General features: G+C 44.8%; 1 protein-coding gene across 7 annotated transcripts in view; it reads left to right on the top strand.

The window, feature by feature from the left end:
• The window catches only part of MAP3K13 (mitogen-activated protein kinase kinase kinase 13), a 144,185-nt gene that overhangs the window by 41,318 nt on the left and 76,493 nt on the right, over nt 1-26,374 (top strand). For 6 of the 7 annotated variants that reach the window (XM_039488924.1, XM_039488923.1, XM_039488921.1 and 3 more), the window contains 2 exons: nt 6,755-6,912; nt 7,232-7,363. The gene's annotated coding sequence lies outside the window, so the exon portion shown is untranslated. The remainder of the gene's footprint in view (nt 1-6,754; nt 6,913-7,231; nt 7,364-26,374) is intronic. The other variant, XM_039488922.1, reaches the window with a different exon arrangement.

A 26,374-nucleotide genomic window follows, 5' to 3' on the forward strand; every position in this document is an offset into this window, starting at 1 on the left:
TTTATGTAAAATCGGAATAATCCCGTAGTGTAGACGTACCCTCACCAACAGAAGTTGGTCCAATAAAAGATATTACTCGCCTGCAGGGCCGGCTTTAGGCCTATTCCACCAATTCCCCCAAATCGGGCTCTGCGCCCAGTGAGAATCCCTTCTCTGGCTAGAGGCGCCGTTTTAATTTTTACTCACCTGGCGGCGCTCCGCGTCTTCAGCGGCACTTTGGTGGCGGGTCCTTCGCTCTCTCCAGGTCTTCAGCAGCACTTCAGGTCTTTGGCGGCACTGAAGGACCCATCCGCCGGAGCGAGTGAAGGACCCGCCGCCGAAGACTCAGAGCACTGCCCAGTGAGTACAAGCCCCACGTGTTTTTTTTTTTAAATTTTTTTTTTTAAAGTCATCCCTGCCAGGGCCCTGTCAAAACTGTTCAAATTGGGCCCCGCACTTCCTAAAGCCGGCCCTGCTCGCCTGCCTTGTGTCTCCAATATCCCAGGGACCAGCATGGCTACGACTACACTTTATACAATAGATGTAGAGAGACATGTTGTGATGTGCTGTCCATAAGCGTGCACAGCACATTTCATTAGGGTGCGCACCTAGGGAATTTTATTTATTTATTTTAAAGGCGAACATCATAAAGGTTGGGGTGCAGGAGGGAGTGTGGGGTGTGGGAGGGGGTGTGGTATGCAGGAAGGGGCTCAGGGCAAGGGATTGGGTCAGAGGAGCAATGCGGAGTGCAGGAGGGGGCTCAGGGCAGGGGTGGGGTGTGAGGCGCAGGCAGGGAGCTTAAGGCAGGGGGTTGGGGTACAGGAGGGGTGTGGGTGTGACAGGGCTCGGAGTTGGAGTACATGGGGTGCAGGGTGCAGCAGGGGGCTCAGCAGGGGTTGGGGTGCAGGGGGGGGCTCAGTGCAGGGGGTTGGGGTGTGAGGTGCAGGCAGGGGGCTCAGGGTAGGGGGTTGGAGTGTAGGAGGGGTGTGCGTAATGGCAGGGGCTCAGGGAAGGGAGTTGGGGGACGGGGTGCAGGAGGAGGCTCAGGGCAGGGGGTTGGGGTGCGAGGTGCAGGCAGGGGGCTTAAGGCAGGGGGTTGAGGTACAGGAGGGGTGCGGGGTGCGACGGGGTTCAGGCCAGAGGGTCGGGGTGTGAGGGGCAGGGAGTTGGGGTGCAGGCGGGGTGCGGGGTGCAGGTAGGGGGCTCAGGGCAGGATGCAGGTAGGGGGCTCAGGGCAGGGGGCTGGGGTGCAAGGTGCAGGCAGGGGGGCTCAGGGCAGGGAGTTGGGGTGCAGGAGGGTATGGGGTATAGGCAGGGGGCTTAGGGCAGGGAGTTTGGGGGCGGGGTACAGGAGGTGTTCGGGCTCCAGCTCGGCACCGCTTACCTGCAGCGGCACGCTCCCTGCCTGCCCTGGCCCCACGCAGCGCCGCTCACCACGTCCCTGCGTGGCCCCTGGTGGGCGGGGGGGGGGGGGAGGGGACAAAGAGCTCTGCGTGCTGCCCTTGCCACGCCTCCAGGTACCTCCCCCAAAGCTCTCATTGGCCGTGGTTCCCTGTTCCCAGACAATGAGAGCTGTGAGGGGTGGTGCCTGGAGCAATGCACGGAGCCCTCTGCACCCCCCCCTCCTCAGGGCCCCAGGGACATGGTGCCATGCCGGCCACTTCTAAGAGTGGTGCGGGGCCTGCGGCACCACAGGAAGCAAATCCCGCGGGCTGGATCTGGCCTGCGGGCATTAGGGTGTGCCTGGGCACACCCAGCACACCCTGTGCGCATGCCTATGGTGCTGTCATGAATGCAATGAAGGTCAATTCTTGAATGAGTGTGTTGAAGATAATATTGTTGAAAACTATTAGAGAAAGTATTAGTGTACATTAGTGCATTGCTGGCACAGGACTTGAAAATTGAGTGCCAGTTGAGGTCTTGAGGTGATGTAAATTTGGGGGCATTAGGTCAAGCTGTTCTGAGATGCAGTACTCTCCAAAATGACCTGGTTTTGTTTTGCTTTTAAATCACTTTCTTATATTGCTTTTTTCTGTGTCAGGTATGAATTTTTTCTTAAAGTATGGTTTCCTTGTTGCTTATTGTTTGCTATGTCCTGAGGGGAGAGATTTAAACAACTTTAAGTGGACAAGGGAATTAAGAAATTGCTTTTCCTATTGTATATTGTTTTTAATTTGCCATTTTCATAATTAGTGAAGGTCAAAACATTTTAATGAATACTGCAAGTGAATGGAGACATTCATAGTTCACAATTATATGGTGAGCAATTTCTTCAAATAAAACTTGATCTGTAGCTCGTTTATGAACAGTGCATTGTGTGTATTCAGTATTTATAATTTGAACTGTTTTATATACACACACATCTCACATTGTGTGTTTCTGTTCCTAGTCTTGGAGGAATGCAACACTTAGAACCAGGATTCTAGTGTGAATGTTCACAATTAAAAAATCTGTGAATATTTTGCAATATTCATTTTAAAGCTGCCTGTTTCAGGAAACATTCCTGTCTGTGTATTAACTTTGTAGAACAGTCACAGAAGGCTAACACACGAGGGGGTGGGGGAATGGAAATTGCTCTGCAAATAAAGTGTTTAGTCAGAAGCAAATAGATTCCAGTCTCTCCCATGTCATAAGTAAAGGTGTCTGTTCCGGTTTTATATTTTCTCTCTTGAAGTGATGTTACAAACCTCCAAATACCTTATGATTTGTTATATAGAGTCTGTTTATAGGACTTTAGATCTTTCTAACAAAGTCAATTTCAGTGTAAATCCAAGTATTCAGACTTGAAGTAGGGTTAGTACGATGTAATATTTTCACTTTCAAAATATGTAAACATACCTGTGATCTGATTCTGCAATGACTTGACATGCTGTGGGTGTAGTTTGACTTCAGTGGGGCTGTGCACAATGCCTAAAGTTAAGCAGATCCCCGTGTCTTTGCAGGATAAGGTCCAGAGGCACTTGTCTTTTAGAAAGAAAAGTCTCTGACTGTGGTAACAAAACTGTGCTAGAGTTACTGAGTCCCATCTTCTATATCTATATCTAGTGCAGAGATTTTGGTACTTAAAGCTGTTCTGAAAGAAGGCTTTTTTTTCCCTTTTATAACATGATTTTTTTGTTTGTGTAAAAATAAAACTCTTTCCCCACACCTCTGAGTGTGGAGGGGGAGCTAAGGGTTGGAGGACCTTAATTATTAGTACTGGGTCTGCTGTGAAGAAATCTTTGTCTGATGTGTGTTTGTAGCAGTAAGAACAACAGTCCATTTTGAGATGATTGTATCCAAAATTTATTATGTTCTGAAACTGACATGCCTTGACTGCATCAGCCTGATGAGCCATTGGCTTGGAGGAACCTTGACTTTTTTCTGGGAACTAGCACTATCTGTAGATAATGGGAACATGATAGTTTTCTACAAGTGTTTGAAAGGTGTAAACACGAAGGAAGGAGACTAATAGGGTTGTACACTGGGATATAACCAGGAATGATAGAATATAATTAAGAGAGAGAAAATTTAGTAATGAATGTATGGAAAAATGTAATTTCTAAAATCTATTTGAGGTGGCATATTCTTCCAAGGAAAGTGCTACAAGCTCCATTACCTAGGACACTTATTCATCTATTCCAAGGCCAGAAGAGATCATTGTGAGTCTGAGCTCTGGTATAACGCAGACCATAGGACTCCTCTTTCCCCCCCCCCCCCTCCAAAAAAAAAAATTCCTAGAGCATATCTTTTTGAAAAACATCCAATCTTGATTTAAAAATTGTTAGTGATGGAGAATCTACCATGACCCTTGGTAAATTGTGCCAGTGATTAATTACTTTCACCAGCAATAATTTTTATCTTCTTTCCAGCCTGATTTTATTTAGCTTCAACTTCCAGTCATTAGATCATGTTATACCTTTGCCTGCTAGATTGAAGAGCCCATTATTAAATATTTGTTCCCTCTGTAAGTACTTACAGACTGTAGTTAAGTCACCCCTTAACCTTTGCTTTGTTAAGCTATTAGTGCATTGTACAAGGCACTGGTAAGACCTTGTTTGGAATACTGTGTGCAATTCTGGTTACCAGTGTTCTAGAAGGATTAATTTAAACTGGAACAGGTGCAGAGAAGAGCTACTAGGATGATGAGGGGAATGAAGGGTTCATTTTATGTGAAGAGGCTGGATGAGCTTGTTTAATCTAGCAAAAAGAGGGCTGAGAGAAGGTATAATTGCTCTCTGTAAATATATCCAGGAGTAAATTCCAGGAACGGTGAAGAGCTTTTTAAGCTAAAGGACAATGTTGGCACAAGAAAAAAATGGATATAAACTGGTAATGAACAAAATCAGACTGGAAATCAGAAAAAGTTGTCTAACCATCAGATTTGTGCGGTTCTGGGACAGCCTCCCAATAGGAGTTATGTGGGCAAACAACTTAATTAGTTTTCAGAGAGCTAGACAAATTTATGAGTGGGATTGTATGATGGGATTGCTTGTGATGGTGGGGCCAGGGCTCAGAAGCAGTGTTCCCTTTAATTTTTCTCACATATGTGCAAAATGAATTTTGTTATGTGCACCAATATGAAGGTTGCGTGTGACACATCACCTCCATATTGATGCACATAACAAAATTAATGTGATGGGATGGGGCTGGGAGGTTTGGAGTATGGGAGGGGGCTCAGGGCTGGGGTAGAGGGTTGGGATGTGTGGCGGGGTGAGGGCTCTGGCTGGGAGTGCGGGTTCTGGGGTGGGTCCGGGGATGAGTGGCTCAGGGCTGGGGCAGAGGGTTGCAGTGCGGGAGTTGGGGGTGAGGGCTCTGGCTGGTGGTGCAGGCTTTGAGGTGGGGCTGGGGATGAGGGTTTGGGGTGCAGACTGCCCTGGGGTTACGGTGGGGGGAAAGGACTCCCCCAGCGCTCTCTCCCTGCAGCAGCCCCTGACCTGGGGGGGTTAGACCCCTCTCCCCTGGCCCTGTCAGCTCCTAATCTACCTATAGTACAGTTGCCACAATTATCTGGGTATATCTCATGTAATCATTTGCCTGTCACTGCAGGAGCCACTGGCATTGGTGCACTGCAGTCCCTCTGCCTGTGTCACATAATAGTCTAGTAGTCTGTGGCTCGTAATACTTTGCTCTAATTTAGGTTGTTGGGTTTAATGTGTGGGTGCTAGTGGCCTGTGTTATACAGAGTAAATGATCTGGTGGTCCCTTCTGGCCTTAAACTTAGTGACTCGAAGCTAGATATAATGAGCTTCTTGAGTCTATCATTATACGGATCAGAAAACATCTTTATTCATTCTTGTTGATGTTCTCTGAACCCTCTCCAGTTTATCAATACTCTTACTGAATTTTGGATACCAGAACTGGATGCAGTATTCTAGCACAGAGGTTTTCAAACTCTTTTTTCTGGCGACCCAGTTGAAGAAAATTGTTGATGCCTGTGACTCAACGGAGCTGGGGACGAGGGGTTTGGGGTGTGGTGAAGGCTCAGGGCTGGGGCAGAGGGTTGGGGTGCTGTGGTGAGGGCTGCGGGGTGGGACTGGGAATGAGGGGTTCAGGGTTTAGGGGGGCTCTGGGCTGGGGCAGAGGGTTAGGGTGTGGGGGGGGTCAGGGCTCTGGGGTGGGGCTGGGGATGAGGGGTTTTGGGTGCAGGAAGGGGCTCTGGGTTTGGAAAGGGCTTAGGGCTAAGGCAGAGGATTGGGGCGCAGGCTTACCTCGGGTGGCTCCCAGTCAGCAGTGGAGCGGCCAGCAGCAGGTCCGGCTCCTAGGCGGAGGCTTACAATCGGCGCTCGCTTGCAGGCACCGCCCACCCCCAGCTCCCATTGGCTCGGGGGGGGGGAGGGAGGGAGCGTGTGGAGCCCCATGGCCCTCCCACCTTCGGAATCAGACCTGCTGCTGGCCACTTTGGGGGTGCAGCGAGGTGTCAGAACAGGTAGGGACTAGCCTGCCTTAGCCGGGCAGCATCGCTGACAGGACTTTTAACAGCCCAGTCAGCGGTGCTGACCAGAGTCACCACGACCCAGTGCCTTACATTCCGCGACCCAGTACTGGGTCACGACCCACTGTTTGAAAACCACTGTTCTAGCAGCAGTCACAACAGCGCTGAATACAGAAGTATAAACTCTCTTATCCACTCAAGGTCTCCCTCTTTATGCATTCCGGGATAGCATTAGCCCTTTTGGCAACAGCATTGCACTGGGACTTCCTGTGCAGCTGATCATTCACCATGACCCCTAAAATCTTTTTCAGAGTACTGCTTCCCAGGATAGAGTGCCCCATCATGTAATTCTGGCCTACATTCTTTCTTCCTAAATGTATACATTTATATTTAGCCATTTTAAACCACACATTGTTTGCTTGCGCCCAATTCACTAGATCACTCTGTATTAGTGACCTGTCCTCTTCATTCTTTACCACCTCCCCAGTTTTTGTGTCCTATGCAACCTTACTGGTGATTTTTTTTTTATATTGGACTGGAAAATGTAGAACAAAAAATATTGTGGCGAACAACTCTGTGCTATCAGTTATTGTATTAGATTATCTAATAGAACTTTTCTACCTTGGACTTGTATGCTTCTACTTAAGAGCGAAAGAAGAATAGCTAATATTGGATATGCTTGTCTGTATGTATGTGTGACTCATAATTGTAGAGGCATGTCTTCACCCTACAAGAATGAAATGTTCCTCTTGGCATTACTGATACACTGCTTTATTTTGGGTAGAACTTAGAGACAGTTTATTCAGGTCCATTCTTGTTTAAACACAACACTGAGTTTTATTTTATATCTATTGGCTTTAGAGAGAAGAATCCAATGTTGGACTGTCTTAGACCTTACGCTCAGTGCAGCTTCAGAGAGCAGTTTGGTTTATCTAACCTGAAGCGGAAGCATATGGACAACAAGGCAAGAGGACATGGGCTTTCAGTGCACTTGGAAAAATGATCCGGCATCAGAACTGGTTTGTATTTAACTTGTGGTAAGAGTGTGAATAACTTCAATAGATATGAATTCAAAGAGCACAATTTTCTGAAAGTGTAGTCCTTTAATTTCCAAGTATATCTTCTTCTACTTCTTAAATGATGGCCACCTCCCATTCCTCCTGTACATAGACATGTCTAATATGGAAATTGTATACTTGTGTTAATATAAGCTATAGTGCACCTGGCTAGGCCCAGTTCTGATAGGTGTGGATAGGGAGGGACAAGCATTTAAAGGGTGCCCAAAGCCTATGGGTACACTTTCAGCTGAAGGTTTTTGTCTGGTCTTTTCAAATACAGCTTGAACTCTCTGGGCCGTTTGGGTCGATCACTGATCATGTATTCTCATGGGACAGCTTTGGGATATAGTGCATTTTTCCATTTCACTTTTCCTGGCAGCTGACTACTTTTCTCTACGCATTCTTTGTCACGGTAAGTCATAAGAACAAAAAGTAATGTCTTTTTAACCTCGGGAATATGGCTACTGGTGAAGAATACTCTGACTCTTCAGCTAGTGTAGAATATAGTGGCTCACTTCTTGAGATGAGCAAATAACACCAGTGTTCCATGATTTACATTGGCTATTTGTTTGTTTCTGGAGCAATTACTGGAGAGAGCTATTCTGCCACAGGTATTGAGATCTTCTGGGTCATTCTGGCTGTCTGTTTCAGAGTTGAAGCATGCCACAGCCAGTGGAAATGCGTTGTCCTAGTCACGTGGAAAGAGAAAATGCAACAGATGTGGATTAATTAGGCCGCAGCTTTATTTATTAACTCATCTGGGAACTAACTGGCAATAGTTTGTACAGTGATTCCTTCCTTAATCATTTCTACCTGGTGGAGGGCTGCCGTCGGTCCCCCACTCCTCCACAGCTAGTCCTAGCCTGGTGCTGGGACCCCAGCACTTTCCTTTCAAATAAGGGTTAACCTCATTTCCTCAGTCCCTTATCTCCTCATAATGCCAGACACTAGGAACCCCAACCCTGTTCCCAGCTTCTTTAAAGGATGCATTCCTCCTAAGTCCCGTTCCAATTCATCAAGGAACTGGACTATCTACAAAACATGAACCTGCCCTGGATGCCTGTCACCTGGTAAATTGCAACAACTTGAACCTTACATCCTGACCTACCCCACAGAGTCACTGAGCTGCTGTGGGGAAGGCAACTCCACCCCCCCCCCCCAAAAAAAAAGGGGGGCAAAAAACCCACCCTGTGCTGGCCAGACTGGTGGTGAGGGAAAAATTCCTTCCCAGTCCCCAAAGAGGCGTTTAATGCAATAGCTCAGCGGTTCTCGAACTGTGGGTGGGGACCCCAAAGTGGGTTGCGACCCGTTTTAATGGGGTTACCAGGGGTGGCATTAGACTTGCTGAGGTGGAAGCCGAAGCTTGAGTCCCAGGGCCAAAGCCCTAGCCCAACCGCCCAGGGCCGAAGCCAAAGCCCAAAGGTTTCAGCCCTGGGTGGTGGGACACAGGTTACCAGCCCTCCACCTGGGGCTGAAGCCCTTGGGCTTTGGCTTTGTTCCCCCCATCTGAGGTGGTGGGGCTCTGGCTTTGTCAGGATCGGGCAGGCTTAGGCTTCAGTCCCCCCTCCTGGGGTTGTGTAGTAATTTTTGTTGTCAGAAGGGGGTCGTGGTGCAGTGAAGTTTGAGAACTTTAATAGCTGCAACATACCAGAAAACCTGGTCCTATGCAAATCTCAGGGGCAGGAGGGCAGGAGATACTAATGGGGTGTGAGAGGGAGCTCAGGCTGGAGGGACAGGGTTTATATATCCTTTCACATATGTGCAGGGCCAATGGCTTACCTGACTCCCACTGGCCTGCCCATTAGCTCAGGTGTTGTCTTCCCTCCCTTCACCATCCTGAGGAAAAAGAGACTCTTAAAGGAGTGACTACCCCTTTTTTCCCCACCAGTCCAGACAAAGCTCTCCACCTTGAGTTTCTGCAGTTGGAATGGTCCATGGGGGGCCTGGGTATCTGGAACTTCCTGCCTCCAGCACTCCTGTTTGGTAAACTTCAGGTGTGATGTAAGGCCTATTTGTTTGGCTAGGCTAGTGGGTCATTTTATTGTGGAAGTGGGTATTTATTAGCAAGCAGATTTACAATTGTTTTTCTGGATGTAATGAGCCCCAGTGATGTGCTGGTGGACATCAGTGGGTACCTGTATATGCTATTTCTGAACATTCGCATGAATGCTCTTGGTACTATTGGTTGACTGCAATTTAAATTCGTAAGGCGATGTCTAAATGTGGGAATCCCTTTTGTACAAAACAACAAATGGATCAATTATTACTTAATCTGTAAAACTTTTCTACAGTGACAATATTGTGATCATTTCATGTCTGAACCACTGGAGGAGATTACCAAGTGATGGGATAAATACTCCATCACTTACAACTTTTAAATCAAGACAGTCAGTCTTTTACAAAGACATCACATAGTGCAATCACAAATTGTGCTCGATGCAGGAGTCACTGGGTGAGATTCTCTGGCCTGTGATTAGCAGGAGGTCAGACTCTGTCTCTTTTCCCAAAGGAAAGAAGAATTCTATAGTCTAAAATTTTTCAGATGTGCCTGCATGTGCCTCTGGTATTTCGGAATACATATGTGGTCTTCAGCATCTCCGCAGTACTATATGTAGATTAGGTAGTGATATCATAGAAGTGTATGCCAGCTGTTGCTAGATCATAGCTGTAGTCTTTACTCTTTAGCTTTGTTTATTTTATATGCTGAAAACTACATAAAATAATTGTTTAAAATAAAGAAAAATTGGGAACTGACAATAGAATCAGATGTCACCAGATAATGATCTATTGTTACACAAATGCTTAGGTGAAGTTGCTATTTATTTTCAAAGTAGGAGATACTTGATATATGTAGCAATAGAATAACACCTGTTTGATTATTATACAAAATATGTGAGTTTTAATTGCTTTAGGTAACAGACTTGTTTGATTCAACCAAATGGAGAACAGGTTAACTTCAAAAGTACAGATTTTTGAAAAAGTACTTTATGATTCACGCAGACAGAAATTGGGTTATCTCCATTATAAATCGTTCAATTTTATTAAAGGGAGTTTAGCCATCTAGCAATCTGAATTGCAGGCACAGGTTCCTTGCATATGTTGTAAAAAGGAAATGATGTGTATACTTTAAGAATTAAGAACAGGGGAATGCTTTCATGAGAGCTAGGCATCCCTATTTTCTGTACATATATTCATTGAAATATCTCTTGTCCTTGCCTTTTAATTGTGAGTTATTATCTAAACAGTTTTACTGTTTTGGTTAGTGCACAGGAATGAGCATAATATGGGAAACTTCCATTTCTTCTGGGAATGGGCCTGAAAAATGGTTTTACTAATAAATATTCTCATTTAAATTTCAACATGAAATTCTTGAGGAAATGTTACTTCATGAAGAGAATACTATTCCTTTCATTTAGCATTTTGTAATTAATCAAGGTTTGTGGTTAAGGTGGAATCTTTTCACTGGGGAAGTAGAATTGCTTCTTGAGTTGAAACTGACCTTATCCTGGTGAAAGCAATCAGGTATTCAAACGAGAGGCCCAGACCTACACAAAACTGGTCTTGCTTCATCTGTCCAATTCTACTTTCATTCATCCATGATGGTTTCATGACTTAATATTTTCAGTTAGTAGAGCATGTGCTTCTTGAGTACCCGAAGGAAGAAATTGAACTGGATCCACCAGTGCTGATGGTTCCAGTGGGCATGTCATCTTCCTCACTTGATGAAGCAATCACTCCATTATTTCCATCACTGCTTGACAACTACAGGCAATGCCAGGAGCATTTGCAGAGGGTGGTGACTGAACTCCAGATCCCTCTTGAAGAGGGCCATGACATGCAACATAAGCTTCTTGACATTCTGCAACCATCTGGCCCTAGCAGAGCATCCCTCCCAGTGGACGAGGCCATTTTGGAACTTGCCAGGACAGTGTGGCATACCTCTGTCTCCTGTGCCCCCACCCTGAAAAGGGATGAAAAATATTACTTCATACTAACTAAATGGGTAGAGTTCCTGTTTACCCCTGTTGCAACCCAGACCAGTGAGGGGTTGTTTCACTGCCTGCCTTGCAACTCTGGGTGCCTTAAATGCTATGCTGCTGTGTCTAACAGTCCAGACATCGATAGCCAGCCTACAAACATGTAGGTCACACTTGACTTCCACCACTCAGTTACTGTTCGCAGAATGACACCAACCCCCGCCAAGCCCCAGAATTCCCCAATACCATCTCCCTGCAATGTCCAGCCCACTCCTGGAACACTCACAGAAGTTACTAAGTTTCTGGCTCCTTTAAAGAGACAGAAACAGCAGCTTGTTATCTTGACTGGAGTTAACAATCACTTCAATCAAAGCACTTGGTTGGTTTAGATTAAAAAGTAAAACAAGGTTATTTAAGCAAAAAGAGAGAGGCTTTAAGTGAGTTCAAGTATATGGGATAAAGATCGGAAGGTTTATAAACAACTCAAAGTAAAAATATGCTTTATAATGGCTAAGGTCCAACTTAACAAGCTGCTGGCTTTGTTTGAGGTAGTTTCCTCACCAATCTTCCTTTTCCAGCAGTGGCTGACTAGCTCTTAGTCAGGTCCTCACAGAGTCCAAGGCGCTGGTTTTCCTTGTCTCCTTGGGTGAAGGATAACTTAGTGGTTCTCTGCCCTCTCTTTATAGTCCAGTAAACCTTTGAAAAGTATCGCGCTCAAAGTTCATTGACCCCTGCTTCAAGGACAGGAAGGCTTTCTGAGGGTGCAGTGTCCATCCCTCATTGAGATTAAGTGATCACATTTTTCCCGCTTGTTCTCCTGATGACTTTGTTTGCCTGTGATGCAAATGTACTTTTGTCTTTGGTTACACCTTGCTCAATTTATATGGGAGACACATTCAAACAGGCAGAACCTCGTTCCGTTATCTGGAAAAAAAACCTGTTTATAATTTTCCCTTGCCATGCCTGGTTTAAACATATTTTAGTCATAATTCCAGCATAACTGTATCGTCCTTTGTGGGCTGACCATACATACATACATACATCATGCAAGAATATCAGTGATCAAGGAGTTATCAGTTTTCTAGCAACATGTTACATGACACCTTTTAGATGCCGATTATAACAGTAGTGAGTTGGGGGTACATTGAGCTGGTTGGACTAGGTGAAACTCACTGCTAGATACCTTAGAAGCAGCAAAGAATCCTGTGGCACCTTATAGACTAACAGATGTTTTGCAGCATGAGCGAAATTTCCAGGGGCAGGTGTGTATATATAAGCAAGCAAGAAGCAGGCTAGAGATAACGAGGTTAGATCAATCAGGGAGGATGGGGCCATGTTCCAGCAGCTGAGTGTGAAAACCAAGGGAGGAGAAACTGGTTCTGTAATTCTAAACTGATGGTGTTAAATTTGCAAATGAATTGAGTTTTGTATATTGCCATTCCTAATGTCTGATTTGTGTCCATTTATCCTTTTCCTTAGAGACTGTCCAGTTTGGGGGGCATTGCTGGCATATGATGGCATATATTACATTGGTGGACGTGCAGGTGAATGAACCGGTGATGGTGTGGCTGATCTGGTTAGGTCCTGTGATGGTGTTGCTGGTGTAGATATGTGGGCAGAGTTGGCATCGAGGTTTGTTGCATGGGTTGGTTCCTGTGCAGTTGCTGGTGAGAATATGCTTCAGGTTGGCAGGTTGTCTGTGGCGAGGACTGGCCTGCCACCGGATCATTGTCCAGGATGGGTTGTAGATCCCTGATGATTTGAGCTGGGGACTGTATGTGATGGCCAGTGGAGTCCTGTTGGTTTCTTTCACATCTGGCTCTGTTGATCTGTTTGTACTGTAGTCTTGAGAATGCTTGGTGGAGATTTTCTAAGTGTTGGTCTCTGTCTCAGTGCTTGGCTGTAGACAATGGATCTTGTGGTGTGGGATGGAAGCTGGAGGCATGAAGGTAGGCGAAGTGGACCTGATAGGTCCAGGCTGAGGTTGATGGAGGGTGGAAGCTGTTGAAATCATGGTGGAATTTTTCTAGAGTCTCCTTCCCATGGGTCCAGATGATGAAGATGTCATCAATGGGACAGGAGCTGAGGCGTTGTTCCAGGTCAGCCATAAAAATATTGGCATATTGTGGGGCCATCACTGATCTGGAGATATATATTGTCATTAAATTTGAAATAGTTGTGTGTGAGGATAAAGGCACAGAGCTCAGCAACCAGTTGTGCTGTGGCATCATCAGGGATACTGTTCCTGACAGCTTGTATTCCATCAGTGTGTGGGATGTTTGTGTAGAGAGCCTCTACATCCATGGTGGCTAGGATGGTGTTCTCTGGAAGGTCACCAATGCATTGTAGTTTCAGGAAATCAGTGGTGTCACGGAGATAGCTGGGAGTGCTGGTAACATAGGGTCTGAGTAGGAGTCCACATATCCAGACAGTCCTTCAGTGAGAGTTCCAATGCCAGAGATGATCCAGGATTACCAGGTTTGTGGATCTTAGGTAGTAGATAGAATAAGGTATGTTGATTTGTTCCGGTGTTAGTGTAGGAGTGTCCTGAGTAGATGGTGCAGTTTCTAGTGTATTCCTCAGTGGGATCTGAAGAGTTGTCTGATGGCCTCCTTTTGGTAGTCAGACCTGTTCATGATGACAACAGCACCTCCTTTATCAGCCTCTTTGATTATAATGTCAGGATGGTTTCTGAGGCTGTGGATGGCAGAGGAGTCCATGTGGAGTTCTTCTTCTTGTGCTGTTGGTGGGAGGGTAACTGTGTATCAGTGCGCTGTTCAGTGTTGTCCTGGAAGTATTCTTTGAGTCAACTGTATCATGTTGGTGGGGGTGGCAGGGCAGAAAGAGAGTCCCGAGATAGGACAGACTGTTCTTCTGGGCTGAGTGTGTGGCTGGATAGATTGGTAGGAGTTTAGACAGCTTACAGTCCTTTTTCCTTTTAGAGAGGTGAAGTGGGTAATGTAGATCTCCTGTCTTATTTTAGTGAAGTCCGTTTGTATGGAAGTTTGGTTATTGATGCGAGTCTCTAGGTTGTTGATGTTTTCCTGTTTGCTGTATAGTATGCTGATCAGGTGGTTCCTCAGTTTCTTAGATAGAGTATGGCATAATCTCTCACTGTGGTCTGTGTAGTATGTAGATAGCAGTGGATTTTTTACCTTTAGTCCATTAGGTATGATGTCCATCCGTTTACATTTGGAAAGGAAGATGATATCCGTCTGTATTTGTGCAAGTTTCTTCATGAGGTTGATGGATTTAATGCAGTGCCTTGCATGGTGTCAAGTATCAGAGGGTAGCCGTGTTAGTCTGGTTCTGTAGAAGCAGCAAAGAATCCTGTGGCACCTTATAGACTAACAGATGTTTTGCAGCATGAGGGCAGGTGTGTATATATAAGCAAGCAAGAAGCAGGCTAGAGGTTAGATCAATCAGGAGGATGGGGCCCTGTTCCAGCAGCTGAGGTGTGAAAACCAAGGGAGGAGAAACTGGTTCTGTAATTGGCAAGCCATTCACAGTCTTTGTTTAGTCCTAAACTGATGGTGTTAAATTTGCAAATGAATTGGAGCTCAGCAGTTTCTCTCTGGAGTCTGGTCCTAAAGTTTTTTGCTGGAGGATGGCCACCTTAAAATCTGCAGGTTGAAGTGTTCTCCTACAGGTTTTTGTATATTGCCATTCCTAATGTCTGATTTGTGTCCATTTATCCTTTTCCTTAGAGACTGTCCAGTTTGGCCGATGTACATAGCAGAGGGGCATTGCTGGCATATGATGGCATATATTACATTGGTGGACGTGCAGGTGAATGAACCGGTGATGGTGTGGCTGATCTGGTTAGGTCCTGTGATGGTGTTGCTGGTGTAGATATGTGGGCAGAGTTGGCATCGAGGTTTGTTGCATGGGTTGGTTCCTGAGCTAGAGTTACTATGGTGCGGTGTGCAGTTGCTGGTGAGAATATGCTTCAGGTTGGCAGGTTGTCTGTGGGCGAGGACTGGCCTGCCACCCAAGGCCTGTGAAAGTGTGGGATCATTGTCCAGGATGGGTTGTAGATCCCTGATGATGCGGTGGAGGGGTTTGAGCTGGGGACTGTATGTGATGGCCAGTGGAGTCCTGTTGGTTGTGAGAGCCCTTTGCCTTCTGGCATAGGGATGCTCTTAAGGTCACACCCACCGAGCACTCAACTCCTTAGTAGTGCAGGCTCCCATGGAGAGATCCAGGCTATAACACGCTAAATCAGCTTCAGCTGACAAAGGCACTACATGCCTTGACCTTCTAGGGAGGAAGGTATTTTCATCAACCAGCCTCCCATTCAAAATTGTTAACTACCAAACCATGTTAGCAAAATACTATTTCACAAATTATTCTAAATAGGTGGAATTCAAGGACAAACTTCCCCAAGAGGACAGGGCTCAATTTCAAGCCCTCATCAATGAGGGCAGACTGGTGGCTAAAAATTAACTCCAAGCAGCAGTGGATACAGCTGGCATTGCATCTAGAATTATTGCCATAGTTGTTGTTATGAGGTGAGAATCCTGGCTTCACTCTTTGGGGTTCTCTAGGGAGGTCCAAAATATCATTGATGACTTGCCCTTTGGTCTAATTGCTTGATTGAGAAGACTGATTACTCACTACTCTTGCTTAAAGACTCCAGGACAACCCTCCACTCCCTGGGCCCTGAAGAGAAAACCACACAAACAAGCTTATAAGTCCAGACCCTCTCCCTCAACCATTTTACCATCAGTGCCCTTACAAACCACTACACATATATCAAAGGATTCAAAGACCTGGATATGTGGCTCCCTCTCTTCAACTGCCACCACTCAACCAGGGCACTCAAGAACTGCATACCTGAATTAGATGCCATCCTATACTGTCCCCCAAACTTGTGGTCGCTGCCTCGCATACTTTGCCCACAACTGAAGGGCAATAACAGACATGTAGGTGTTAAAGATCATCCACTCTGGCTAGATGATTGAGTTTTGCCCATCCCAGTCGCAAGCCCCCTTCCCCACCTCTCTTCAGGGACCACTCTCACATGGAGATCCTCTATCAGGAAGTGGGCTCTTGTCTTCAGGAAGGGGCTATAGAAGGGCCACCTCAACATCAAGGGAAAGAGTTCTACTCTCCATATTCTTTAGTGCCACAGAAAAATGAAGGATGGAGACTTATTCTTGATCTACGGCAGCTGAATGTCTTTATTTGAAAATCAAAATTCTGCATGGTTACATTAGCATTGATAATCCCCTTCTTGGAGGAAGGCAAATGGGTCATGGAACTCAACATTAAAGACGCTTACTTTCATGTGGCTATTCACCCATCTCACAGACAGCTCCTCAGATTCCTGATAGGAGAGGAGCACTACCAGTTCAGAGTGCTCCCTCTTGGACTGGCAACAGCACCCAGTGGGTGACGGTCCAGATGAAATGAAATGGTTACACCATCTTACTGTATCTGGATGACTGGTTCCTGATGGGCAGATACAGCAAGGAGGTCCAGTCAGTGACACTATTCTTGCTTTGTCTTCTGGCATCCTTGAGTGTCTGTGTAAACAATGAAATGTCCACTTGGCCCCCGTGAAAACCAGAAACTTTATTTGAGCAACCCTGGACTCTACCTCAGTGAAGGCCCACCAGCCTATGAACCGATTTCAGACCATGAACAAACTGGTAAAACCGTTCACTATCAGACCCTGCACCACAGTCAAGGACTGTCTTTACCTACTAGGCCACAAGGCTGGGTGTACCTACGTAACACTATTTGCTGGGCTTCACCGCTTTTACTTGCAGGCCTGGCTCTAATCTGTTTACTCACCAGGTAGAGACAACATGAATACCAAAGTGACAGTCCCTCCGAAGGCCACAGCTTCCCTCATATGACGGACGAACCTGGGAGATGTGCATGCAGGAGTGCCTTTCCTTCCACCTACATGTGATGTGACCATAATCACAGATGCATCCCTGAAAAGATGGGGAGCCCACATGGACGCTCACACTGCGCAAAGCACATGGTCTCCTTGGGAGGCCAGAATGCATATCAGTCTTCTGGAGCTGAGCATAGTCTGCCTAGTACGCAATTCCTTCCACTGTTTTGTCATATCTAGATAACATCAGATAATGTGATGAATGTATTTTACATAAACAAGGTGGAGGAAAATCTCTTCCTGTCTGTACAGAGTCACAGAGTTTATGCACAGAATTCTCTGGCCAACAATCTCAGCAGGCACTTCTCCACAGACCCCAAATGGGAGATACATAACTCCCTTCTGAACCTATGCTGCTCTAGAGTAGGACTTCTGGGGTGATGCCTTTCTGTTATGCTATACAGACTGTCTGATACATTGTTTTTCTCCCCTTTGCCCCCCTGCTTCCTCAGATTCTATGAAAAATTCTTCATGACAGAGCCCAGGTCATTTTGATTGCATGCAGGTGGCCCAGACAGTTCTGGTTTCTGGACCTCCACCAGACATCAGCCCATCCTCCTATCAGTATCTGACCCTTTCTAGATCTGTTAACTCAGGAGAACCGCAGGATCGGACATTCCAGGCCAGACTCTCCTCATCTCACAGTATTTTGATGGGTGTCAGACCTAGAGCTTTCATGTGCAGAACCCGTTTGAACTGTTCTCAGTCACAACAGAAAAGGCTTCACCATATAATGCCATCTAGTTACATGGAGGTGTTTCTGTAGAGCCAGTTACCCTTAGTAACAACAGGCATCCCTGCTGTTTTAGACCATCTCCCATCCCTCAAGATGTCAGGACTTTCCATCAACTTGCTGCAGGTCTACCTAGCAGAAATCAGTGCCTTCCTCCTCCAATAGAAGGCCACTCTATATTTATTCACCCTACCATAGTTCAGTTCCTGAAAGATCTTATTAGGACCTTTCCACCAGTGGTGAAACCCACACTGCAATGGGATCTCAACTTGGAACTCTCAGTACTTACTGGAATACCTTTCAACTGATGGTCACCTGTTCCATGTCGTCATTTCTGTTCATGAAGGTCCACTTTTTAGTCGCTATCATATTGGGCAGTGGGTGAGTGAACTGGGAGCACTCATGGTTGACCTGCTATGCAGTATATTTCATAAGGAGAAGGTTCCCTTTGTCTTCTGCCAAAATTAATCCCCAAGGTAATTTCTGAGTTTCACGTGAACCAAGCTATTCAGTTACCAGTATTCTTTCCAAAACCTTCATGCTTCCGGTGAGGAGAGGAGACTGCACTCTCTCTCAACATCAGAATGCCAAATCCATATCTATCTGCAAAGAATGAAACCCATTAGGAAAACAGCAAGGTTATTTGTTGCTATGCCAGAGCAATCAAGAGGACAAGCACTTTCTTTCAGAGATTCTTTAAGTGGGATATCTGGCTGCATTGTTCTGTTATCAACAGGCAAGTACTCTTCCGCAGACAGGGTGAGGGCACAAGCAACTTCAACAGCATCTCTTCAAGAAGTATCTGTACTGGACTTTTGTAAGGTAGCTACCTGGAGTTCCGTCCACACCTTTATGAAGTGTTATTCCTCTTCAGCAGATGCAACTATTGGGACAGCAGGCAACTGTATACCATCTGCATCCTCACACCTTTTTACTGTTTGAATATTGCTTACCAATCACCCACATGTAGAATACATATAGGGACCAGCATTCAAAGAAGAAATGGAGGTTATTTCGAGATGTGTGGTCCCTATCTGTATTCCACTACTCACCCTCCTTCCCCTCTGCTTTGGCTTTAGTTTGATTCATGTTAAGAGGAACTTGAGAGGTGTTGGTCCACAGTGCCCCTTATGCTGTTGGCTCAGAGCATAGGGAAGCAACTTCACAGGTGCGGCTCAATGAACGCTCCTTGATAGAAATCTCTGGTCTCAGGCACCTGGAACACATGCGTAACCATGTGTGGAATACAGATAGGGATCACGCATCTTGAAGAACCTCCAGCTACAGGACAGTAACCTCTATTTGTATTTAACAACATGTTAATTAATATTTTCTAACACAACTAATTTTTTCCAGGGTAGGCAAACCCCAGGTGTGATATAAAACTGGGGCTCCCTGGAGGTAGTCAGGCTTAGCAGTCCCCTGGTAGTTGCCAGCTGCTCTGTCTCTGCAGTGAATGCTTGGTAGTATCTGGCAGTAGACATTAGGGTGAGCCTGCATGACTTTTACAAAAAGCAGGCATTTAAAATGCCATGCAGCATCCTCTCAGAAGCATTCTGCCTGTGTATGCCTTGCACAGAATGCCTCAGAGCGCTTCTGCTTGGTTGCCATGCTGTTGCAGACCCCAGTGCATTTGGTACCAAGTTTGATGTTTTGAATCCAAAAAGCATTTGAACAAATGTTGCACCGCTTTAAACAAAAAAAGAATTAAACATTCACTTGAATAATTCTGAGGCAGCTGACAGCTTGGTATATTTTTTAAACAGCATGATCCATTGAGTAGGAAATTGGACTGAAGTCAGGAGTGCTAGGTTCGGTTCCCAGCTCTGCCATTGCCCTGCTGTTATCTTAGGCAAGTCATTTAATTTCTCTGTGCCTCTGTTTCCCTATCAATAAAATGGGGATAATTTCATTTACCTTCATGTGTAAAGCAAGTAGAAGCATTGACCAGTAAAGATAAAACAATTGATACCTGGATGATAGATCACGTCTACCCTAAAAATGGTTGAAAGATTGCCTAGTTGCTTAGACTACCAATTAGAGTATTTGGAAAATCAAGCCTGTGTCAGAAATGCTAGATATATCAGAGTCCCAGGGAAAGAAGTTGAGACAGGTTTAGTTTTGCTGCTATAATCCTATTCATGTTAAAATGCACCAGAGGAATGAGATAGGAATCCTGTGGAAATAATAGTATAATCATTTTTAATTTCATTATCACATAATGCTTATATGGCAGGGGCTAAATTAAGGTTGCACAAAGGCAACCTTAATTCTGGCAATTTGTAACTTTTGAGTGCTTGACTTTGTGACTTTAATGATCTTTTTACTTAGTTTTTTGAAAAATCACTGCCTAGATAATATGAATTTTAACCCCCCAAAAGAGGGTTCTGTGGCAGAAGCTAGACCTGAGGAGGGCACTGAAGATTTAACCCAGCAGGACATCAATCTTCAGAAGATCAGAGTCACTGTTTGTTGCCTCCCTGCCTTGCTGTTAAGTCTGAAAAGTTTAACGCCTCATTTATGTATCAGCAGATTAGGGCCTTTATTGGAAAAGTATGCAAAAGCCCTTCCCTTTCTGAGGTCATTAATACTCTTTCAGGATCCATAACCTCATTCTCTGCTAGAAAGGCACAGGTACCCACAGAAGAAATGCTAGGCTGCTAGATGTCTGAACATTTACAGTTTTACCAGGCGTCATGAATTTGAGATCATTCCTCCCTTAGAAACAGCACTAGGCAGTTGAGTCCCATGTGCTGTGGTTGGGGCTGCTGTGCTAGGAGTTTTGGTTTAAAGATTTGGAGTTTACAATTTAACTTTTGCCCATCCCTTGATATTCTTCTCACTCTGCCTATTCCCTTCTAGGAGTGGTTGATGGGCAGGCTTCTCACCTAAGAAAGGGAATGAGGATGTGTGTATCTGCTAATTTCCCATCCCAGGAAGCACAGCCAACAGTACAAATATCCTCTTGTGTTTAAAACAGCGAGAGGGCTTCTCTGTTCTTTCTGCTGAATCTTTAGTATAGAACCTTTTCTCCCCCACCCTCACCCCCCAGCTGTTAAAATTAGTATTAATTACAGCTGTGGAAGATGGTTTTCTGGAGAGATCCCTTGGGGTTGGGATTTATAGCTCTGTTTCCCCTGACAAATAGCTCTGCTTCTGCCTCTGGACCCACAAGGGCAGAGAGAACCCTCTCTGGAGAATTGCTGGAGGCGATTTCTAAGAAGAGAAACTAGTGAATTAAGAGACATTTTCTTTTCTTTCCCCCTGCTATCCTCCAAACAACTTGTGTGTTTTTTGCTCTGACTAGAGGAATTTCTTCAGTTCCTTCACACAGACTGCTTCCCTTTGCTTTGTTCACACTGTATGTTCCCACCTTCCCTTTGTTTATGGACTCAACTTTCTCCAAATCTGTCTTTAAGACAAAGCTCAAACTTTTTTTTCTCCCCTTTTCTTCCTTCCAGTTAATTTTTCTCACTGTGCTGCCACTTGGTTCTTTGTCTCTTCTGCATGGGTTCTAACCAGGAGCTTTCTCTCTGCTTGTAGCACAGAAGGCAGGACAGAACTCTGAGTCATGGAAACTAGATTGGCTCCCATCTACCTGAAGAAAACCCTCCATTCGCTTTGCCTCTCAGGAAGCCTCCCAACCTCCTGTGTTACCTACCTTGCAGAGCACAGGAAAATTCTCTGAAACTGGGGAAGAACATTTTTTAACCTGGCATTGACCTTTCTCTGCCTTTGGTTTAAATGCTGGGAAAGATAGTGTGTCTGCAGGGACTTTTTGCTCTGTGGGTCTCCTTGGCAGTTCTCCTCAATGTGATATATCAGCTGGTCAAGAAGATTATGAAATCCAGGAAGGGCCTCTGTTCAACTTCTGCTGATGCTGGTTAGAGGGGCTCCTCTGCATCTCCTATCAAGAAGGGGAGGTCTCTCCTGTTCTCTTCAGAGAAGGGAGTAGAGCTAGCAACAGTGCAGTCACAGCAGTGAAAGACTCGGCTCAAACCCCCTCCCCCAGTGTCTGCTTCAGTAATGTTGGCATCATGTTTTCAGCAACGAGGAGACAAAAGCACAGGTCCCCATGGAACCAATTCTCTTGGAAGGACTCTAAAGACTCCTTTTGAGAAAACGCTGGTGATCCAGACCATATCAGATTGCTCTTCCAGCTAGGTTCTAGTATTGACCCTTGGGCAAAATGTGGCTGTATAGAAATAAATCCCTTTCTGGACAATGTTCTCTTTTGGGGTCACTCAGAACAAGCCCTTCAGAACACCAGTATAGCAGGTGCTCTTACCTTGAGATTGGAACATCTTGGCGTATTTTTAGTGCTTTCCCTTATGGTAGAGGAGTTTGGCTTCCACCCAAACAATAAAATCTTCCCTTTCCAGGGCATACAAAAGTAGCTGAGTAGGATTTCAGTTTTCCCCAGGGATAAACACTTTTCCCTCAGACTCATTGATGCAGTGTTCTTTATAGCTGTAGTAGTTGCCCTTCCACCAGGACTAAGCATGGTAATGCAGTACTTGAAGGATGGAGCTTCCTCTGACCTCACTGGAAAACCTAGGAGTCCCTAAATAAGCACAAGTACAAACTCAAGATGTCAACCCCAAAAAGCTCTCTTCCTTCTACTTACTCCTATGCCCTGCAGTTCTCTTCTGTTCTGAGCCTCAAACAGACCTTTGTATAGTCCTTCTGTTCTTCCCAACATGCCTTACAGCAGACCACAAATGTCAGGGTCCCTATGGTGACTACATCTCCCAAAATTCCTTTGCTTGAGAGGCCAAGTCCAAGCAACAAGTGAGCTGGTGACCCCTGTTATTAAAGTGACCCAGGGACACTTGTTTCTTCAGCATCATCATTTTTAAGTAAATTTCCAGATGAGCCAGCTAAATCTTTCTCAGGAAATTCAACATCTTTAAGTTAGAATCAACAAGGAAATAATCCACTGTCAAAGAATACTCCAAGGATTTGGAACACTTTATATTACCTGATGCAAGGCTGAAAAGCTGAATCCAAAGTTTCAGATTCTAGAACTTCAGCAGAATGGTTTATTTATGTGGCTTGTAGTGACCAACCTCTCTATACAAACATATATAGCTCTGATTTTGTCTAGCCTAGGAACAAGTAAACTGAGGGAGAAAGCTCTGTTTACTTACTCTTATATTATTTCTTAAAGCAGCATCCCTTCTGAATCTCCAAGAAATACATAAAATGGTTTAGTGGAAACTACTTCTAGTTTTAGATGCTGTTAAGAAATCACCCTTCAAGGTACTTCCATCTGCATCTCTCTTCTGTCTCCATTAAATGTACTTCCTGATCTCTAATATGCCTGCAGGTTGGATTTCAGAGCTGGAAGCTTTGTCTGTGGGGTATTTTTCCCCACAGGTAAAGCTGTAGACTAGTTAGAGATAGCCTTTATTGCAGAAGTAAATTTAAATTCGGTGTTTTACAAGTCCCAGGAAATGTTACTTCCTTTTTTTTTTTTTTTTTAAATCCAAACCCCAAGAATTTAAAGGAAGGATTGGCACCTGCTTAATGTCTGATGAGCTATCAATATATATATGATAAGGACAGAATCGTTCAAAAAACCAAAAACATATATTTGTCCCCTACTGTCCTACAGTTACAGGAAAGAAAGCATCTAAAACCTCAATTGCTGAAACTTTGTGCATGGGCAATTTACCAGGTTAAAGGTATGAATCCTTTGGGATTCATTAGAGCTGTCAGATGAGAGGCATTTTCATTTTTTGTGGACAGAAAAGTCCTTTGAATCTGATGAAAAAATTGCAAGGCAGCTACATGGTAATCAAGGCATATTTTCTCCTGGCATTACAAGCTCCCTGTAAAAGCAGCGGTGGATGCAGCCTTTGGCAGAATTCTGCAGGCAGTTACTCCCTCACAAATCACTTATTATATAATGTTGTGTGCAGCTATTCTAAAGCTCTTTCTCAGGGTTTAATTGTTGTTGAAAATCCCGTTGTTGAAATAGTGAGCTTAGATACATAGGGGGAGAGAGGAATTTGCCCTTACCTGAGATTTTTTTTCTCCTAGAAGCCAGGTTTGTCATCTCCCTCCAGTATACGAGGGGGAGCGGGGGACACAAGCCTTAATTTACTGTAGCCTTCTACAGACTTTTCTTTTACTAAGTAGAAAGTTTATGGTGCAAACTGTTGGAGTTATTTTAGCACAATCCATTTGTAGATATAAATTCAGATTTCAGCTCAAGGAATCCATCTCACTAAGGCAGGTGTTCTCAACCTGAGGTTTGAGAACAGATATCAGGGGATCAAGACCCCCCTGTATTGCTAAAAAAGAAGGGAGGTCCTGGCTATATCCCAGTTACATGGGAAGGAGATTCCATTGTGCTAGGGGCTTCCCTCAAGTAGGTGTAGCCAAGCCAGTTCTAGTAATTGACAACTCTGTCACAAATTCCTACAGTTTTAAGGCCAGAAGGGACCATTAGGTCATCTAGTTTGACCTCTGTTATACGGCCTCACATTTACCTAATTACCTCAGTTTTGAGCCCAATAACTTGTGTTTGGCTAAAGCATCTTCCAGAAACTCTAGGTTTGATTTGAAGATATTAAGAAAATCCTCCACTTCCCCTAGTAGTTGTTCTAATGGTTAATCATTGTCAAAAATGTGTGCAGTGTTAATGTTTCTAGTTTGAATTGGTCTGGCTTCAGTTCTTGTTCTGGCTTTCTCTAAAGAACCCTTTAGTACTCAGTATTTTCTCCATGTCAAGTAGGGTGACCAGATAGCAACTGTGAAAAAACGGGACTGGAGATGGGAGGTAATAGGCACCTATCTAAGGAAAAAGTCCCCCAAAGTGGGACTGTCCCTATAAAAACGGGATGTCTGGTCACCCTAATGTCAAGGTACCTATACACTGTAATAGTCACCTCTTGATCTTCTTTTTGATAAGGTACATAGACTACAAGACATTTTCTGTAGCCCTCAAGTCATTTTTGTTGTTCTTTTCTGCACCATCTCCAATTTTTCAACATCTTTTTAAATTTTAGCACCAGAACTGGATGCAGTACTCTGTGTACTGAGGAAAAATCACCTCCCTACTCCTGGTCACCACTCTCTTCTTTCTACATCCAGGGACTGCATTAGCCTATTTTGCCACAGCATAGCACTGGAAGTGCTTGTTAATTTTTGTTGGTCCATTACGACCCTTTTTGGAGTCACTGCTTTCCACAATACAGGCCCCCATTCTTTAGGCATGGCCAGTATTTCTTGTTCCTAGATGTATAACTTTGCATTTGGTATGTTAACATGCATTTTGTTTGAATTGGCCCAGGTTACCAAAAAGTGCAGATGGCTCTGACTGCCCTGTCCTCATTATTCTTTATCACTCCACCAGTCTTTGTCATCCACAAATTTGATCAGCGGTGATTTTATATTTAGTTCTAGATCATTGATGGCAATGTTGAATAGCATCAGGCCCAGTGTTCCCTCTAATTTTTCCCTTCCATGTGCGGAATGAATTGTGTTATGTACACCAATATGAAGGTTGAGTGTGACACATCACCTTCATATTGGTGCACATAACAAAATTCATGTGGTAGGGGTGGGGCTGAAGGGTTTGGAGTGTGGGAGGGGGCTCAGGGCTGGGGCAGAGGGTTGGGGTGCAGGGATGTGAGGGCTCCGGCTGGGGGATGTGGGCTCTGGGGTGGGGCCAGGGATGAGGGGTTTGGGTGCTGGAGGGTGCTCAGATGCTATGGTGGGGAGAGAGGACTCCCTCGGCTCTCTCTCCCTGCAGCAGTGCCTGGGTTGGGCGGGGGGAGGCGCTTCTCCTCACCGTGGCAACTCTGGGCTTGGGGCTGCAGGATAGGTGCCCCGGCCCCAGCAGGTCTGTGCTTGGGGAGGGGTGCCCCTCCCCCGACTGCAGTAGGTCCCAGGGTGGGTTCCTTAAGCACCTGTGTGGTGCTAAATAGGCTGCTGAGCGGCCGCACAGCTTACAGGGAACTTAGATCAGGTCTACTATCAATCTCTGTGGAATCCTATTAGACACCCCACCATGATTCCTGATTGACAACTACTTTTTGAGATCGGTCAACTAGCAAGTTCTTAATCTATTTGTGTGCTTTATTGATATTGTATAATGTTAAATTTGTAATTAGAATGTCATGTTGTAAAAAGTCAAAAATGGCTTAAAAAATCCTAGGTTTCTTACATCTGTACAATTACCTTTATCAACCAAACTTGTGATCTCATCCAAGAATGAAATCAGGTTTGTTTGACCAGACCTATTTTCCATAAAACCATGTTTACTGGCATTAATTATATTCCTGTTTTTAAATTCTTTTTATCAATTAAATTTCATATCAGCTTTTCTGTTGTTTTGCCTGGGATTGATATAAGGCTAAACAGCCTATATTTACCTCGTCCTGCTTGCCCTTTTTTAGCATGACATTAATACTCTTCTACTCTTCTGGAATTTCCATGGTATTCTAAGATTTATTAATGTAAGTGAGCCAGACATCTCCTCAGCCAACTCTTTTAGGACTGTTGGGTGCAAGTTATCCGGGCCTGCTGATTTTAAAATGTTTATGCCTAATGGATGTTGTTTAACATCCTCATTGGTTAGTATATGACTGGAAAGTACTTAATATACCTATATTGCACAAGGGATGATGATCCTGCTCCTTTCCAAATACAGAAAATAAATATTCATTGTACCCTACATTTACTGAGTCGTCATTAACAATTTTATCATATCCATCTAGTAATGGAGCATACCATTGCTAGGATTTCATTTGTTACTAATATACTTTAAAAAACTCCTCCTTATTGTGCTGACCC

This window comes from Mauremys reevesii, linkage group 9, assembly GCF_016161935.1.
Source record: "Mauremys reevesii isolate NIE-2019 linkage group 9, ASM1616193v1, whole genome shotgun sequence".
Classification (NCBI taxonomy): Eukaryota; Metazoa; Chordata; order Testudines; family Geoemydidae; genus Mauremys; species Mauremys reevesii.